This window comes from Cardiocondyla obscurior, linkage group LG02 (genome assembly GCF_019399895.1).
Source record: "Cardiocondyla obscurior isolate alpha-2009 linkage group LG02, Cobs3.1, whole genome shotgun sequence".
Classification (NCBI taxonomy): domain Eukaryota; kingdom Metazoa; phylum Arthropoda; class Insecta; order Hymenoptera; family Formicidae; genus Cardiocondyla; species Cardiocondyla obscurior.
This window is the reverse complement of record NC_091865.1, coordinates 10,838,056-10,853,181: the sequence shown is the minus strand read 5'-3', so window position 1 is coordinate 10,853,181 and position 15,126 is coordinate 10,838,056. Positions and strand designations below refer to the sequence as shown.

Below are 15,126 nucleotides of genomic sequence, written 5' to 3'. Positions count from 1 at the left end.
CCTTCGCAACAGCATCCTCGCCGGCCACCACCAGGACTTTCGTATAAATCAAAGCTTCGTTTCGCGCGATCCCCTCGACCGGCCATAGGTAGGTAGGTATAATATCTTACGTCGGGGTCAAGGTGAATGCGTCACGCTCGTTTACGGGTTACACACGTGCGTGGATTAAGTACCACTACGGGCCATCGGGTACCAGAAAGAAAACTAATCTTCCCGTTTCGCGTTTGACGGCGGAGCTTCGAAAGAGGCTCTCTTGCGCCGGACTTCCCTGACGTCCCCCAAGTTTGTACATTAGCGTACGCGTCGTGGGTCCTGCCTGTTGCGAGAATTTATTTTAAAACCCTGCCTCCTTGCTCGATCAAACATTTTACATTAATGAAACAACAAGATGAAAGCTTCTGATATTTTACGGCCTTCCAGACAAAGTAACACGTGTCTGTTACTTAGAAATAATAACAAACGCGCATGATTAAAAAAAAAAAAAATCCTCTGTATCTCTTATCAATTTTTCCGATTAAATCGTATCGATCCGCATAAGGACGGAACGTATAAGTAAAATATGATACGTCGCCTATCTCGTATTCTCCGAATATTTTTCTGACGCGATCGGGCTTGTTTATTGACACGCAACATTATGCGGCTTCATAAGGCGCCTTTCAGGAATTCGCTTTTCTTTCGCAATTGTTCTACTCGGTCGTACCTGCGTATCCGCGGGAAGCCTGGAAAAAAATTAAAAAAAAAGTTGCTCGCCTCACCAACGGCGGAGTTCGTGCTGAGAATAAATAAATTAATAAATCGATCGCGGCACGGCCGGAATGCACGCGTGCGGAAAAGAAAGGGCGCGCGTACGCCGCGCATACCTGTCTGCCCGAACGGTACCTTTCAAATAATTCTCCGACGCGCGCGCTGCAGCCCCGCGGAGAAAAGAGAATTAAATACCGATGCACCGATGTTATCGGTTCCATTTTAATAAAAGCAAAACGCAGGACGGCTCATGAATTTCAGCTTACGTGATCGAACGGTGGCGGATCGATTAATAATTTTTAATTAACTTGAACTTTCCAAGTGATTTTTTTGTCAGCGAAATTTTATTTCAAGATATCATCGAAATATTTCAACAACATATTTTTTACGACGTAAAAAGAAAAATTGTTTAAAGCACTGAGATTAATTTTTAATATTGACTCGTCGTTATATTAATAGAAAAAGGAGCAGATTCATTGATATTTATTTATGAATGCTTGGTAAGGGCTCGGCGCTCGATAGTCTCCGTCGTATTAACATTTAGAACGCCGCGTTTCATCGTCACGAGGCGTGTTATTGTACGATGTGCACCGCGCAATTTGCTTTAATTTTTTTTTTTTTTCTAATACATAAGCGACGCGATACGACATATGTGCGCGAGTGCCGTGCGCGACTTCTCGTAAACAGGAGTGCCAGCGCTCTCTGATCTCGGGAAGATGAAAAAGTAGACGCCGCCTGCGCGACGCACCGGTATGCAATCTCGTGATTGACTCGCCTACATTTTCCGGGTTTTTCCCCTTTGTCGTTCTTTCCCCCTATCTAGCACACGAGCCCATCGCGTCTCGAGAAAGCCGGGAACGTTCGTGGAAATCGGTCTGGTCGTGACGTATGATTTGTGTTTCAATCTCGAAGAGAAGCCCGGCGTTTAGGTACGAACGAGAGCAGTCCAACCATCTTTTTATGCAGCGTCACGTAAAACGTTTACGATACTTTAACATTTTGGACTGTCACTTTGCATGAAAGTTATTCTAAATATTTTTTTTTATTAAGAAAAAAAAAAGAAATCAAGTATTAGACCGCAAATTAAAGTAATAATTGAATTACTGTAGCAGCTGATACAAAAATACTTGCGAATCGCTCGTAATTTAAATTTGTCAATGCCGATCTTCGTACATAAATTACTGTCCATTATACTTCTTAATTTCCGTGTCGTTACCAATGCCAGGCTTGACGGTTCTTATTTCATCCGCGAGCGAATCAGTGCATAACTCAAACGTTAGCCAGCACGACGTAGATCTATCAAGCGCCCGTTGTGGGTTGAGAATCGACAAGAAAGAGAATGGAAGCACCGACGGATTAATCGAGAGGTGCAGCGCGTGCAATGTGCGGCACCGGCGAACGTATCGCGAGACCAACGACGCATAATTCATTATTTTTGCGCTGTCAACCCTCGCGCATTCTGTTGTCTCCGAAAGACTAAACTGCGTTCTGGTGCGGTGCTCAGGAATCGTATAGCAGGCGGGCTAGAGTTTGCGGAAATCGAAAGAACGGGGCGCGTGTACGATTTTTATCAGCTCGTTACTACAAACGCCTTCGAATATTTCCAGCGTACTTTTTAATCGAGAACCTCGTGCTCTCGAACATATCGCACGTTTACGTGGAATTATTAAACACAAAAGCGCAAAAAAAAAATTACTTACTACGCTCTTTCTATTATCTACTTTTTACCACCGATTTTTTATTACGAACAGCAATAAATTGTCCTCGATACTATTCACTCGCAGTTCTGGAATGTGACGCGCGATATAAAAAATTTCGGAAATGCGACGATCGGAGCATTGAATTGTTTCTAAATTACGTCACTTTTTTTTCATAACATCGCGGCTACTACTTTAATACTAAATTGCATTTACATATATGCGGGACACTTCGAAACGACACAAATACCTGCTTTCTCGAGTATATGGAACAACGGCGCGGTCGAATCTGTCCGCGACGTCCGCAATATGGCACGGCATATGTGAATATGCACCGATTTGCAGCGAGTAGTTTAGATGCACTTTGCGATTTGTCACGGAGCCCGACGTGCCGCCCGTTACGACAACCGATCGAAATCGATGTTTATGGCGAGCGGGCCGGTGGTGGCAATATGGTTGGGTAACTAGCGGGTGACTCGATGAGCCGGATTGTATGGGAAAGCCGCGATTGTGCGACTCTATTCCCTCGCTATTGTGCGCCGACGGTGACAGAAACCGGCGAGATTTATTCGCTATGTCGCGTACACGGACAACACCTTGTTCTCGTTCGCGTGCTCCACTTTTAACGCCGTCAGCGTGCTCTTACTCAATTTCATAATTTATCTTAGAGAGGAATAATGGAGACTTTTTGCCGCGGAACGTTTTGTAAACGTCAATATCGCGTTAAACGGCCACGGAATAATGAAACTCCCCGTACCGTAACGATTTGCATAATTTCGTAGGAAATATTCAGTTTATTCTGTGAGAACCACCAAAGTTTTTAACGATTTTAACGACAAGCGCATATTTTTCTAATTAGTAATCCTCGGATTAAAAAAAAAAAAACTTTATTTTTCATAAAATATGTATCACTTTAAATCTTTCTTATCTTCTACGTGCTTTTAATATTATTCCTTAAAGTTTCATTAAGTGCCATCTTCCCCGTTATCAAACGCGTGCACGATTTCCATACTGAAATTTCTTTTATCATAGTGGCAAGCGATTTTCCCATTTGCGACGGCCGACAGCTTTTACAAGTCACGATGCGAACGCAACGTGCCACAAGTACCGCACGACGGAAAATAGCGGACACAGCAGACGCGTCGTCAACGCAAACGCGTAGAACAGCCGGCGACGCGAAATTAATAATCCGTCGTTCCTTATGCCTCGTTATCGCGCATCGTCACGTCTTTATAACGCGGCCGACCCCCATACGTCAGATGTTATCGCGGTATCTCGTACGGCTAGCAGCTAGTAAAGTAAGTGCGAGTAAGTATAAACTACCGCGCTGCGAGCCACCACCCTCGATGTTCCGCCCCAGCGGATAGATAACATCTTCGTGCATACACTCGCTCTGTCTCTCTCTTTCTCTCTCTCGCCTCTCTTTCTCAGCATCTCCGCCGCGCGCCTACCTCAACCCTTCGCTCACAGCTCGCGACCGATCGCCCGGAGGCTTCCCTACGAACAGCTACTTCAGTAGCCGTACCATCTGGGCACCATAAATCCCCGTTAGCCGTCTATGCCGCGCCGATACGTGCAGACAACACGGGCAAAACGTACATCGAGCTGGGCCGCGTTTTCCGATTTTGATAAACAAGCGTTTGATTCTCGCGGAGGATAACGTCACGTCTCGAAATCGATGCCATATATATTTCGCGCGTTTGAACGTCGATTTCAAGGAGCCAGCGCGTGCTACCATTTTTTTAAAATATTTCTAAACCGATGGAAAATAGCGAGAAAAATATCTAATGACAATTTTAAATATAAAAATAAGAACGTGTGAAATAAGAAAGACCGCCGAACTGGTAAACTGATAAACGTGGGGCGATTCTCTGGAGCGCGGTTTCGGATCGGTATCACCGACGTGCCGACGTGTTAGAGTCGTCCGAATGCCGATAACTGATAATTGTAGCACCGTGCTCGTACCACGGGCATATCGGCATCTCCGGAGATGTCGATTCGCTGTTGAAGCCGTAGCGGAACCGCGGTCGTACAAGCCACCACCGCGTGGGAGAGCATGTTGCAACCTGGTCCGAAGATTCCGCTTCTGCTCGCGTTGCAGCCTCCTCCTCTGCGTCTCGCAACTCCGTCCCGTTCTCTCGCGCTGCCCCTCGCATTTCTATGGGAACCTGACGAAGAGATCCTCTCTTAACCGCCGCAATATATTGCCATTTGTTCCACTCGCTATAAGGCATTCGAATAGGTTTGTCAGTATCGCGGAATCAAACCCTCGAATCCCGCGTCCGAGGAAAGGAGAGTAAGTTGATCCTGACCGTTATTTCGCTGGCGCGAATATGGTCCTAACCAGCGAAGGATTATATCGCCGATCGCTCTCCACGATCGCGCCTCCATCGATACCTATGGTACGCGAGAATCTGCCTCGTTTTCTCACCGCGTTTACTTTTCGTGTTCCTCCTGCGCTTGTTATTCATTTGTTGATCGTAGATCTTCGGTAAGAAACATTACCATCAGGTTGTACCTCAGTAGAGATTACGGTAACGATCGTAGAATCGATCCTAGTAATCCATGTTTCTAAACGAAACGAAACCAATGTTCCTTTTCCCTTTTTTTTTTTTCTTTCACTGGAAGACATAGATTCTTAGACTTTATTGTTTTGTAGGACACGAATGTAATTAAATGAAATAGATATTAATAAATCAGAGACTCAATAATCTTGCTAGGTGATAATTTTATCTTTATGATAATTGACGAAGCGAAAGAACAGTTCTACGTACGATTTTGTCAGTGGAAAAGCTAATTGTCGATTAGACGCGAAAAATTTTCGAATAGAGTGGCTTCTTTAAACATATGCAAAGGAAAAGACACAACTATGTATGTCATCCTCGGGGCACTGGCTCGCAGGACATATCCGCAATTATCGCGCAACATGACTACGCAAAATACACAATGTATTAATGTTTATGCACGAGAAGGAGAGGCCAAAGGTTGCAGGCTGCGTTGTACGTTGCTGTAAATTTACCGCGCGACTTTTAACACGTCGAAAATAAACGATAAAAAGAAGTTAAGTAATTTTCTAGTAATTACTCGAGTTAATAATTTTAATTTTTGTCCCGTTTTAAATTAATTTTATAAAAGAAATATATAATTATTTCTATAAAAATATTTTTACAAAATTATATTATTTTCTTTCAACGAAATGCACCTTCCGCGTCGTTTAACCGAAAAGAACTTCCATTGCGGGAATATCGTTAAGTGAAACATCTTGAGTCGCGGGTATTCGATGGTTATCATCTCGCTCTCCGCAGGGCAGAAACATCGAGGAACGAAGATACTAATCGCGACAGCGCGCGACCGGTATTATAAATAGGAAAATAATATTAGACATGTCGTCTCACGTAAGCAGGTTGCACCGGTAGAGAACAACGAGCCCCGGCGATTCACGAGGCGATCTATCACGCCGATTCGATCGACGAGAGATAGACTCGCGTACGCGAGCGATGATCGGTTACAAGACGCGTCTCGCGGAGACAACCGAGGAATATCTTACAATTTCTTCTACGTCACCGTAAAAACGTCGAACGACTCTTTGTCGACGTGAATTATTATGACGTTAACGGGATCGCGTGATGCGCGGCGTCGCTCCTCCGTGCGATGATGACTCGAGCGTTGCATTATCGTTAAATCGCAGACACAAGAAAACCATCCCGACTACGTTTACACAAAGAACATTCAACGATCCGATTAACTGCGAGCAATGCGTAATAACTTTGGAATTGAATATCATTAAAATACATCGTGATACACGACTTCGAAGTAATTATGTAAAATATATTATTACACAATAACGATATATTTAATTTAAAAAAAAAAAAAAAGAAAAAAAAGATTAAACGCAAAATTAAATTTGTTACAATACTCTGGCAGACATATCGCGAGATTTCCACGTTTCCGCTTAAAGTTTCGCGTTGAACAAAAAACGGATGCGGAGAATTGAGAAATTGAATAAGAAAGACACCTGATTACTGGATTAATGTTCGCGTGTTCGACAAACAAACACGCGTGGCATGTAATTCGTTGATACATCGCTGAACACAAGGTGTAATCATCCCAATGCTGCCCCTCGGTAATTGCAACGTTTCCGCCCGGTTGTTCAACAATGATTTTCCCCGATCGGTCCCGGCCGATTCGACGAGGCCATCGGCGTTCGGCGTACGGAGAAGGTCGAAACGTAATGAGTGATAATGGAAATTGCGTCTTCTATGCAGCCACATTTTCAGTGAAAAGTCTTGACATTCTCACGTGAAATTCTTTGTAAATTATTATAGTACCTGCTTCCTCAATCGTTAATATATTTTTTATTTTATTTTATTTTTTTACGCCGTTTAACACACGATTAATATATCGCGAAAATATAATTATCGTACACGTTAAAACAATTAAAATTATTTTACGCGCTATTAAATCTTCTGAGAACGTTATTCGTTTTGTTTTTTTAAATGCCGGGGTGGAGAGATTATTTTTAAATATGAAAGGGAGCCTCCCTTGTGGAACGAAAGAACACTGAAGTTCATATATAACTTACCGCGCGCAATCGGAACAGCGTAATTATTGTCTGGAAACTTACCTGAAACAAAAAATGATAATAGCAATAAATAACAGGCGTGAGAAATAAAGAACAATGAATTATTGTAAGAGATTATTTCAGTTCCAATCTCCACGACGAAACGTACAGGTCCGCGCATTAATAGCTTCATTAAAACTAATCTATAACGCGAGCGAGAGACGTTCTTTCTCAATCAACTCGATATTGCACTTTTCTTTGAAGCCTTGATCGCTCTGTCCATTACCAAGTCCAGTTCCCACGTTTATATCTCATTTGCCACGAGGTCCACGTTATAATCGTACGATGTTGCCATCGTTGATAAGCTTACGAACCTTGCAATCCGAGAGGAGCTCTTGTGTTTTTGCGTGAGATAACAAATCTCAATATGATAATCGAGATGTGCAAAAATTTGGCCGCTCGTTGCGTTCCCAGACGAAACGTGTTTTCGATCATCAACGTCAGATAAATCATTCTAGATTTAAATTCTTTTTTTTTAATATTTGAGATTTATTCTTAAAAAAAAAAATTGTATACAACGTAATGACGAATTTCGTAAAACAAATGTAATCGATGATAAATAAAAATCACCGGTCGTTGCAAATTTCAATACTCGTGAATTTATTAACATCCACGGGGTGAACAATAAAGTAAAGGGCTGATCGATGACCAGTCGCGGCAGGGTGGTCCGCGTGGTGATCTAATGACCCGCGCGGTGAATCAGCTACCTTTCGCAATCTGCGGGTAGTAGTGGAGCCGCCGTCGCGATCGGCGAGAGAGACCTTCGTCCTTTCTCAGCGGCGGGAGGATACGCGGCTCTCCTCAGGGTCCCTAGGCTCACTTACTCTACCGCTCACCAATTCCGGTTCCCACGTATACATTTCGTGCATGCGCAATGCCTGGCCGGAGCGGCCGGTGTATATAGCGGTGGTAGCTCGTTAACCGGATAACGGTAGGTCGGCTTGCAGCAGAGCCGTGCTGCAAGCACACAACCACCGGCGAGGTGCGCCACGGCGGGTCCAGGAGCAACGTAGACAGTAAGGAAACGAGAGAAAGAGAAGAGACGAAAGAGGGCCCCGGACATGGCTTACTACAAGGTACCAGAGAACCGTCGGCCGATCTTCATGGACGCCCTTAGGCTCATAGCAGAGAGAGCCTACGTTAACGTGTCTATTTGAGATATCAGCGATCGGACCCGACCGGCTTCGGTACACGGCTGCTGCACGACGCGCCGCGACTTCGCCCTCAGGTCTTCGGTGCACGGCCGCATTGACCGTCTAGATCCGCTCCGCAAGGTACACTGCGAACGACAGGTAGCCGTCAGCGTCTCTCTTTCGCGTGGGATCGGTTAGGGTTTCCTCGTAATACAAGCGACGTTACAGTAATTTATGCAGGGCAGTTGCGTCGATAAAAAAAAAAAAAAAATAACGTTTAAAAAGATTGTTGAAGTCTGTGTTACTCTTACGGTACCTTACTGTAGGAATATTTAACAATCGTTTCTAATAGCCCTTCTTTATTTTAGTAATAACTATTTATTAATAATATATGGTCACGGACCAAAATAGTATTTTATTTTACATGAAAAAAAGTTGTAAAAAATTGACAAAAAATTAAGATAGCACCAATTTATGGCACGAATCGTCCGGCAAATATTAATAACACGGATACGGAGAAACTTATTGCCATATGCGAGTCCGATTTACGCCAACAAATTCATCAATTATTTTTGCTGTAAGATATTAACGATTAGTAGCTTTCTCCGCGATATGTCTGACAGGAAACGAGAAGCGTCAGGTGTCTCATTACTCCGTGTAAATTTCTAGCTCCTCTGAAAATAAATCCGAACAGGATATACCAAATATTTTTTTTTTTTTTGCACGAGAAATAATATTTCATATTTTTAATAACAAAAAGCGTACATGCAAAATATATTTATATTATTTTCCGAAAAACATCCAATTCTCATTCTTAATTAAAAAAAAAAAAGAAATTTGCTAATTATGTTCTGAAAAATTTATTACACATTGCTCGCAGTCTATTCTTTTACTTTTTATTCCTCAAAGACACCTCAGGTTTTATTATTTTATTTTTGTTCATACAATTTCACTTTTAACAGAATGCTCAAAGCAGAAAGTTAAAAGGTGGATCGTATTACCGTACGTCGCGAATATTTCATACGGAGAAAACGCGCGGTGCGGCCGGCTTTTTGTCCGACGTCTGTTCGTGCGTTAACAAAGTTTTTAAAGTTCGTTCTTCATGGTGTACGTCATGTGTGCACGAACGGACATTATAAAATCAACGGGATTTGCACGCAAGAGAAAGAGAGAAGGCGAATCACGGTGGTGGCCTGCGTAGGAAAAACCAATGAAAAAAGTTACACGTAACATTCGCAATTAAATCGAGTATAAAGTCATTTACGGCGTACGAAGCGCACCCCGCCTCTCGCACCGCGAGGATCTCTTTTAAAGCTTAAGACTCGGCATTAAATGCGTAATGAACGAGAAAGAAGCGCCGCGTCCTTCGCATCGATGGCGCATTTTCTTAAGAATGCCAATTAATGCCACGCTACTGTAATACGCGTAAGAAAATTACGCCGATTTTTCCGCAAATATTCATTACACGCTCGGGTACTTTCAACTTATTTACGCGGCTAAATTAATTATACGTTATAAACCAGATCAGATATTATACGTTATAAATTTAAAAAAAAAAAAAAGTTTTTTTAAAGTAAAAAATGGATTTATTATATTATTAAATTTGTAATATTTATTATCGGAATATTCCGTTTGCTTTCGATTAGTCAAGGTGTCTTTCCTTCAAGTTTTCGTTCTCGCTACCGGGAGATGTACCGAGAGCGCATCAGGAAATCGAAATCATTCGATACGCGGCTTTACAAAAGCTAGCTCGAGAAATAGACGGATTATGACTGCCGCAGCTGTCGCTAAAGTTCCGCTAACACCGCCGGCAGCACGCAACTGTATTTCGCATCGTCATCTTAATAATGCGTCGGTTCCTCCGCCGAGCCTCTTTCGCGTCGTGTCGCTTTAGCTCATTTTTTTTTTTTTTCTACGAAGACAACATTAAAACCGTATGTAACAAATTGGAAAAAATTTTCAACGTTAATTCGACGAGTACGTTTGGCGAAATCGCGAGCTGAAAACAATCTCGCGTTGTCCAATCAAATTGAACGATCGATCAATTGATCAGTCAGTCAGCCAGTCGTTAAAGACGCTAAATGACCGATTAAATTCCAAGACGCGCGACTCTAATATCGTGGTAGCGTGAAATTTCAACTTTCATTCCCCCAATGTTCCCCCGTGCGTTAAAGAACTAAAAGATCTCCACGCGTGAAGGAAGGATTTAGAGGTAATTTACGGCCTCGCGTCACACTGTACCGTCCCCATCGTCTCGTCTCTTCTCGCATTGCAACGCCGCGTAACGTTAACGGCGTCGGATGAAATAGCGCCCCGAAGTCTATAGGCGAATCGTATATCAGCGCAATTAAGAGCGACTTCTCTCGTTGCACGAGCAGGCGAAATCAGGAGCGCAGGGGCCAACTACGCGAAACGAGTCGCGGTGGTTACCGCTTTTATTTTCCGAACGCAGGTTACGGATAGGCGGATGACGCGGATGGAATTACCGCTGGCCTGGCGAAGTGAATCATTGAATAGCCCGTCGGCGTTCTCGTTAGATTTTTGCAAGCATAAACGACGTGTACAAGCGAATCATCGTGGACAATCGCGATGACATATTAAATCGCCGTTCCAGATCATATTTGGAGACTCAATTGTGATCTCGAATAGAATTAAAATCGTGGTTTAATTATCGCCAAGTTAGGAACAAAGTAAATTAATAGAAAGGCTCATTTAATTTGCTGACTTGATAAGAATAATAGTGATCATAATTTAAAGATATTAATCAACTGAACTGCCAATTCTTATTTTGAAGTACCTTGATGTATCTCCAATTCTTAAAAAATTAATTAAAAAATAAAACTTAAAAAACCGAAAATTATATATGATAAAGTCCATCGACATAGAAACAAACTGCATACCAACCCTCCGAGGAAGTCAGTGTATCAGAGTCACGTACGCCATCGTAATGACATGTCGCGGCTCGTGCGTGAAATTAAACGCCGATTACACGCTCGCTCGCGTTCCGTCTACCCGGCTTGCCTTCTCGTTTACTCCTTTTTCTTCGTTTGCCCGGTGCACGTTTCCACATCGACGACTCAATCGCGCGGTTCCCGTCCACGAGCCGTCCACGCAGGGAGGATATTTTACACAATTGGTGGCCATTATCGAATATCTTCCTGGCCGTCTTCTCTCTTTCTCGGTTATAACGATCGCGGTCCGGGCTATCTCGCATCGTCGCGCGCGACGTATCCGCAGATATGTGCTTCGGGTAAGATACTTGAAGCCGCAAGCCTGTCTACCTACGGTAATCACCTGCCGCCTGGTCGGGCGGGACAAAAATCCGCCAATCGCCATCAATCACGGAGAATTAGAGAAAACTGTTCGCGGTAACGCGCACTGCGTGCATATATGCTTCGTCTTCCCTTCGTCTCTCTTCCTTCTCCTAAATTCCTCCAATCTTTCGTACGCGTGCATAATTTTTCTCGTCGCAGCGCCGCACCGCGCGCCGGTTTTCTGCCTCTCGAGCAGCGTCGTGACCGGCTCCGCAGCAGGGATTTCCTCCTTATCGCCGTTAAACGCAATACCCTACGACCGAGACAAAACATCGGAATCTCATTTAAAACTCGTTACAGCTGTGTCGTACGATTACCGGTACGTACCGAGGTCTCCGATCAAAGGCATTTGACCGAAGCGCAAAAGACAATCGCGTACGTTCGACTGCAAGAAGAAAAAAAAAAAAAAAAAAATGGAGAAAAAATTGATGAAAAATAGATAACTATATGTCGAGATATAGATAAAGACAAAGAGATGAGGAGAAAAGGGGTAGAGAGATCGCGACAATAATCGCGTAATTAGGTTTTCATTGCCGCAGGTAAATGATTCCGAAGTCGTGGAGATCTAGTTTCAGGCGATTCCGATCGATAAGATCGAGCCTAATGGGCAAATAACGGCGAGCCGCGTATCGGTTAACTAGTTGCGAACCGGTATTCGCGCCGGCTACGCCGTAACACGATAATGCATTCGGATCGCAATAAGAATACGAGCGGGACGATAATAGTGTAATATCTCCCAGGTTTATTAGTATCCGTAGATAGTTTGAAAGCCGGCACGCTCATCGACGACTTTAAAACGGCTGCGGCAGTAAAATCGACGATACGTCATAAAATCCTAACACGGATTCTTTTCCCGCCGTGCGGGGATATATTAATATTATCCGCTCTCGGTTCTCTAGAATAAACTAACCCGAGCACGTTAATCGACAATTAGACCCAATGACTCCTAACGAGATGAAATGTCATACAACCGTTTTCACTTTTATGATCGCGCTCCGTCCTGAACGATTTGGAAAGCTGAGATTTGTCCATACGCAGAGCACACGGATCTCGAGATAGCTGTCATTCCAGCCACAAAAATATCTATCAATATAAAATTTATTTATTGGGTTTTTTAAAATTTATTTTTGTTTTACGAAATGTAAATTTTAAAAGATTAATTTTTTTTTTGAAAGTATTCTTTTCTTAAAACCTTTGCGCGGAGCCAATCGACAGTTAATTAAAATTTACTGCTAATGAAGCGGTCAAGTCTGTCACAAAAAGGGGTTGCACATCTCGGTGACTGGACGTCACGGTGATATGAAGTATCCAATGTTGCGGGTTTTTCTTTTTATGTCGAACGATCTTTTATGAAACGTTAAACGACGATCGGCGAGGCTGCGCACGGCAGCGTGTCGAGAGTTTGAGACGACAGGACAATTTCAAGCAAGATAATCGCGTCAGACGCCAATCTCCATAACCGCGCTCGCTATCGTCGATTACTGACGCGCCGTCATTCAGTAATATTTCAGAAAGTGCCTGTTAAAACAAGATAATAAGCGCGCGCGCGAATTGCTTTTGCACCTCTCGGCAGCTATAAATATACAATTATGCGTTTTCGTCAATAACTCATGCTTCTCCTGTAATGTCACACGCAACGTCGTTAGAAAAAAATATAATTTACTTTAAAAAAAAAAAAAAAAAACACGTGCCGTTGAAACGGCCCAGGACTTTGAGAATAATTCAGTAGCGTTCAAACGGCTATTTATGTCTACGCATAAAATACACGATAAAAATGGAAATTAATAATACGAGAAACCATAACTGTTATAATTTCCCAAGAAATACTACGACGCAGGTATTTTTTTTAATCACAAACTGAAGACTATTCCTATAAAAATCACAGACTACAAAATAAAAATAATATACAGCCATACTTACGTTAAAAAAAGAAAAAGAAATCTATAATAAAAATAAAGGTTAAAACTTTTCTTCGTTTTGCCGTTCGTTAAGCAGTCTCGAGTCTTTTCTGTCCAATGCACTTTAAAACTGCTACCTTACGGTCGATGAGATAATACGAAGGAAATAAGAAACCTGGACCAACAACGTCAATCGCGGTACGAAACGCAACACGCGATGAAAAACGAACGCGGCGATATGGGAAGCAATAATTCATTGGCGAAAATCATCTTTCACCTCTCGCTCGTTAATGCCCTAACGAGGGGAATTAAATGTATCCAGCGATTAGGCAGCGGCGATCCCGTCGTAGAAATCGGTTCACCTGCGAGCGTGGGAACCGTTGCTGGCGGCCTTGCGGAACCACCGCGAGGCACACCACGGCCTTATATAAAAACGCTAATGATATCTGATTGCTCCCTATTCACGATGATACCCGGCTTTTGCACGCCCGTCGTGCAGACTCGCGCCTCGCCTCCGGCCCGGCTCTCCGTACGGCACGGCGACTTTATCTGGGCCGCTTATCATCGCGCCGTCCGTTCCGCAGCCGTCGGTGGGTCTCATCAAACGTTCCAGTCTCATTAAGACGCCTCGCTCGCAACAAATGTCAGAACGCTATCGTAGCTCGGTTAGCGACAGCGACTGCTCGTTAGTCTTTTTTTTTTTTTTTTTTTTCTCTTTCTTTACGCACTTTTTAATTATTTGGCAATCTAGCTGCGCGCGATAATTGACGAGATGGTTCACCAACGCGCGGCGTTAAGAGTAGGCTGAAAAAACTTATCATGAACCTTCGGTGGTCTGGAAAAAAAAAATTAGAGCTAACGGCACGACAGACGGACAAATCCGCGACGCAGTTAGTAGATCTTATCGTTTCGCCCGCACGTTAACGTGCAGCGAAAGTGACGAGGCGAATTTCGCGCAACGCCCTGGCCGATGACTTGGAATAATTTCGGGAGAGTATCTTCAAAGGAGTTTGCAAATGCGTGACGCGACCCTATCTCCGGGAGACAATAACAATCCGCGCGTCATACAACAAGCAATTTGAGATAGTCTGTACATTTTTCGATAAGGCGTCATTGTTGGTCAAGCTTGATATCCGAGATTCCCTCGCGGTGCAGTCGAAGCACGTGCAAATATTTGTGGACTTGTACAGAGATTGAAAAAGTTTCGAGCATTCAACCGCGTGGAATATATCAACGGAACAAATATTTATCTTTATTTTATATTTCCTCGCGTATAAAATTATATAATTCTGTATAAATATTTTACTGCATTTTCAATTCGGAAATTTAATACCCTGCCGTCGATTTGGTTCGTGCGTTAGAAAAACATAATGCGTTTAATCGCGACGGTGGAAGGGATGCGCCTCAAAAAATCGCGTTGTGCACGTTTGAGCGCGACACCTTCGCGAACGGTTCAGAAATAAAAGCCGACGTGCATCGGCCGTGCGAATTGAAATGCCGGGCGGGTAGCTTCTCGCTCGTGTCGGCGGTGGGCATCTACTCCCGCGGACCGAGAGTTCGTGACGCTGGAAGGCAACGGATTTGCGGCAACAGCCAAGGATCCGCCGTAGGTAAAACAATGGTCGCGAGCACCCTGACAGCGGGCCGATCGAAGGGACGGAAAGGGAGGGGGAGATCGGCAAACCGCTGGCCGAAGCTTGTGGGAGGAAACCGGCAAAC

The 15,126-nt window shown here is 43.5% G+C and overlaps 1 protein-coding gene across 1 annotated transcript in view; it reads right to left on the bottom strand.

Annotated features, from left to right (window-relative positions):
• Positions 1 to 15,126, bottom strand: part of LOC139113145 (Krueppel-like factor 3) — a 248,051-nt gene that overhangs the window by 82,127 nt on the left and 150,798 nt on the right. The window lies entirely within an intron of this gene.